This window comes from Pelophylax lessonae (genome assembly GCF_965119305.1).
Source record: "Pelophylax lessonae genome assembly, chromosome: 4".
Taxonomy (NCBI): domain Eukaryota; kingdom Metazoa; phylum Chordata; class Amphibia; order Anura; family Ranidae; genus Pelophylax; species Pelophylax lessonae.
The window spans coordinates 583,577,236-583,582,287 of record NC_138771.1 but is presented as its reverse complement, the minus strand read 5'-3'; positions in this window follow the sequence as shown (position 1 = coordinate 583,582,287).

The window sequence follows — 5,052 nt, the reverse complement described above, 5'->3', positions numbered from 1 at the left end:
TTCAGCTGGAAAAAGAAGGGGGCAGCTCTCATTTCAAGGACTTGCAGTGAACCGTATTATACACTATGATGTACATTTTTTTTTTTTCCTCCTAATCTCTTGCTCTCCCTTCCCCACACTTAATGAAATGGAGGAATGAATCTGCACTAGAAGTCCTAAGGGTTTTTCTGAGCATTTTTATTACAGGTCCCCCTCTTCTGTTCTCCCAACAGCCTTAGGCTGGCCATACGTTGTACAATTGTCCTTTTCAATTTTCTTTACCTTCAACTATGTAGTGCAAGGGCCTGCCTGATTGCATACACAAAGATGAGTTTAGATTTGACCTCCTATTATTATATGGTTTTGGTAAATCTAAAGGAAAAATGTATAATGTATGGCCGGCCTTAGAAATAGACAATGTTGTACAGATTTAAAATTTAGACCTGGTTTCTCATTTTTGTACTTTTTTTTTTTTTTTTTTTTGTTTGTTTTAGGCCTAATCCAAACTTAAAGCTGAACTCTGGGCTGAGAAACAAATGATAGTTGACCTTGTGTGCCACCCCAGATGTTACCTTGTAAATGTATTGGGGACACTATCACGGTGGTGTCATATAGCCAATGCAAAGGAGGGGGGGGGGGGGGTGGTATATAGACCAGTCACCCTAAACAAGCAGAGAAAGCACCAACGACTGCTCTTTATTACAGGAAACTTCTGCACAGAGGCAAAGTTTCACCCTAGATAAATAATTGCACAGATCTGGAAGGAATACTCAGATTACACAGGCCCCTTGTATTCAGACAAGGATTGCTTACCCCAGAGCTCAACTTTAATGTTTACTTTGCATTGGACCTGAGAAAACTTTGTGTACATCTTTCCAAAAAGGAACGTTCTCTAAGAACAGGAGATATATATATATATATATATATATATATATATATATATATATATATATATATATATATATATATATATATATATATATATATATATATATATATATATATATATTACAGTATAACGGTCACAATGTATGATTGTGATTGCATTTAGTCTTACTTTACTTCACTCATTCCTGTTTGTTAGTCTGCGATATATGTTACAGTGAATGGCATTCCTGCAGCAGACCTTCTTTGTTTTATGTCTGGAGGGGTTCATTTTGAATTCCAAAACCAGTCAGTAAATTCTGGGAGCCAGAGCCAGGAAGTCTTGGTTTCCACTGGAAAAGGATATAAGACTCCCAACGTTGGGCACCAGATTTTATTTATTTTTTGCTGACAACCTGGCACCTAGTATTGGTCCAGCTCAGTTTTTATGTTGGGATAGAAGTGGAAATACAGGTATCAATATACCCTGTCTGCCTGTGATTACAATGGCTGAGGGACTTGTGCACATTGCTGGAGAAAGATCCGGCTCGGGTAAGTATTAGGGGTGCTGGGGGGGGGGGGGCTGCTACACACAGAAGGCTTTTATCTTTGAATGAATGACTCTTTAAAGTAACCCTGTTGCCATTGTTGGATTCAAAGTAACATTGCCACCTAAAAAGAAGATTGTAAATACTTGGGGTAAGTTCACACCACATGCAGTCCAGTTTGTTTCTTTTTTTCGGCATCAAAAATGCATGGAAAGTAGGTTGTATGGTTTCCATTGGCATAGTTCACATCAGTGCATTCCATTTCCAGAAAAAAAGTAGAACATGCATTTTCTGCACTGGAATTTACTGGAATATAGTAAAATGCATCAAAAAAAAAAAGACCCAGACCCCACTGGGGGGGGGGGGGGTACAGGAAAAAAGCATCTGGAATGCACCCGAAAACACATCATAAACACACATGCAGAAATGAATCAGGAACGGATCTGGAGTGCGTTATTGTATGAACCAGCCCTTGAAGTGGTTGTAAACCTCAGACATGAAATGCGAGCAAAGCACATCCTTCCATACTATGCACTTCTCTCTGGCCAAAGCACTGAGTGGTTTCTTTCTGCTGCCTTGTTCCTTTTTGTGATCTGCATGAGTGTCTTCTAAACGCTTTTCAATTATCTAAGAGATAATTGTTGAGGTGTAGGAGACCTCCAGCACACAGCTTGTGGTTGACAGCCACAGCTATGCATGTTCCCATGTACTAAGAGGGGGGGGGGGGGTTGTCCCTTTCCTTTCTTTTGTCAGGAGAGCCAAAGAAATGCTGCTCTAGGTGAGTGACCGACTCTCCACATGTTGTTAACAGGAACCCAGGGTGCTGCACGGCTCATCTGTGAGATTCAGAGACATGCAACAATCCGGAATATTGCTGCACTCCTTGATAACTTTATTGAAGTATTAAAATACCATCGCAGGTATGACAGGAACATAAAAGGTAACTCGTTTCGTGCTAAAGTCAGCGCTTACTCCAACCTTCCTTTGAGTAAGCGCTGACTTTAGATCGAAACGCGTTACCTTTATGTACCTGTCATACCTGGGATGTGATTTAATACTTAGTTACCAAGGAGTGCAGCAATATTCTGGATATTTGCATGTTTCCCTCTTGTCAGGGCTCAGAGTTCTCCTCACTGATCTCTGAGTTGTGAGACTTCAAATCCCCATCCTCAGAGCTCAGAAATCCTGTGTAAAATTGTATGTTTTGAAAGGCTGTGGAAAAGAAATGCGGTAGATAAACAGGTACAACTTATGTAGGAGGATTTTTCATCTCTATCATCTAAGGCTAGTCCACTCACTGGGTATATGTGAGGGTTTACAACCACTTTTAACATTCCTATCGGCCCACACTGCCACAAAGGGGTGGCGTCTGGTAATTATTTACACGTCCTCTGCTGAGGTAACCGTTTTTTTATTTTAATTTGATATTGGTGAAGGGGTCACTTTTAGGACACTAAGACACGCTAAGGTGGCCTCTGAACCGGTGTTGTTGTATGCACTTTAGCATGCCTTAGGCATTGTTTAGCACTCCTTAAGTGACAACTCTGCAGCTTGATGAATCAAGTTCATTTTGTCTTAACACAAATAGGCCATCCACAACCAGAGTTTAGCAGCTTTTGTTACTGCAGTGCCCACTACTGCTCAAAACGTGGTGGCGCAATGCGAAAGTAATGCAGGGCAAAGCAACAGGTTCACTTTAACTTTCTTCTTTCTGCCATTCAGCTCCCCACTTTGAATGGAGTGGCACAAATATTTGCTGCTAGGGAGGGCTTCATTACAGCAGATCTCCAGGAATTGGCCACAATATACCCTTGCAGTGCGCCCCCTATTGCAAAACAGCGGATCTCCAGGAATTGGCCATAATATACCCTAGCAGTGCGCCCCCTATTGCAAAACAGCGGATCTCCAGGAATTGGCCATAATATACTCTTGCAGTGCGCCCCCTATTGCAAACCTGGGCTAATTCCCCAAGTTGAGTATTAAAGTGAACTGGTTTATTTCCCCTGACCTAGGTAAAGCACAGGTTGGCTTTAAAATGCTACAGGGCCAAGGGTGGATGAACAGTGGTTGATGGCAATCTGTCATATTGACTTTACCGTCTGAGCACATATATTACAAATATTATCCAGCATATAACCCTTTTGTGTTTTCAAATAGAATGTGTGTTTTATACATGTGCAGTGTGTTTTATATTCTGGGATTCTGTTTAAAATACTGTATAGATCTACTGTTGGTAATTCTCATCTCGCTTTGAATTCTCATCTCGCATTAAGAAAACATAACTAATTTTTAACTGGAGTACTCATTGCTTTTGAATACAATCTCGCACTAAATGGGAGACACACCCAGAAAGTCTGTTTGCTTTCCTGTGATCAACAATTGTCGTGACTGGACACAGCCACTAGTGGGCACTAGAGTTTTCATATGTCTCCACAGTGGACGTTTTATCAATGTAAATGCATTTTATAGTAGGAAGGGAGTTCCTTGTTAGAAAAGTGGAAAGTACTGGCGCAGTCCAGTGTCCCCTGAATAAATACATTTGTATTTGTGGTGTAAATATTATATATATTTTATTTTAATCACTTATTTCTGTGCTTAAGTTTCATGCTGTAAATAATCGATGTGTGGACTAATAAGAGGTGTGATAGGGAAGGGGTGCTGAATAATCTGTTGTGTGTGGAGTCTGGATGGAGGAGTTTTTCTGATGTTTGTACCAGAGAAAGCTATTTCTTAGTACGGATACAATGCAGGCCTAAAGATGTATATGGCAGTGTTACAGAGATTCTGGGCCACATGTAAACATCTCCAAGAGGGGGGAAGTGTCTCCCCGAAATAAACTATTTTCAGTAAACGGCTTTGTCTCCTTTCCTTGCTCTTTTTTTGTCAGTTACCTGTAATGCCTCGTACACACGCACCGATTGTTGGCCGACCGATCGGCCGTCTTTTGTCCAGTGTTGGTTGAAATGTGCTCTAGACTGCACACAAATTTTGTCGGCCAACAACAACCAACTGCAGAAGTGATGTCATGTGCTGGTTAACTTTTCGTGTGTTTTTTCTTCTGAGCATGCCCAGTCTTGCTCATCTGACTTTTGTCGGCCGAAATCTGTACTGACTGACGAACAATCGGCCGTTCTGGTGACGGCCAACAAAAATTTTATAGCATGCACACCAGATTTTGTTCGGCCGAAAAGTCGCAGTCGGTTGTCGGAAGCATTATACTAACAATCGGCCGATCGGACGTTGGCTGAAAATTTACGGCCAACAATCGGTGCGTGTGTACGGGGCTTGAGACTAAAGAAAATCTGTAGGGAAAATTCGTCCGACAACTGATCTGTCGATTTTCGGATTGTTAGTATGGTGCTTTCGACAGCCAACTCCGACTTTTCGGCTGACAAAATCCTGATGTGCAGGCTATAAAATTTTTGTCCTCCGTAATACAACGTCCGATTTTTCGTCTCATTAGTACAGATTTCGACAGAAAAAAATCTTAAGAGCAAGGCTAGGCATGCTCAGAGACGAAAGAACACATACAAAGCAATCCAACACATGACATCACTTCTGAAGTAGAATTCTGTCGTACGGGAAAATTCGTATGAAAATAACCTCTTCACTTTCCACATCAGACTAGCATGCCAAAAAAACAGACGACAGATCTTTCGAT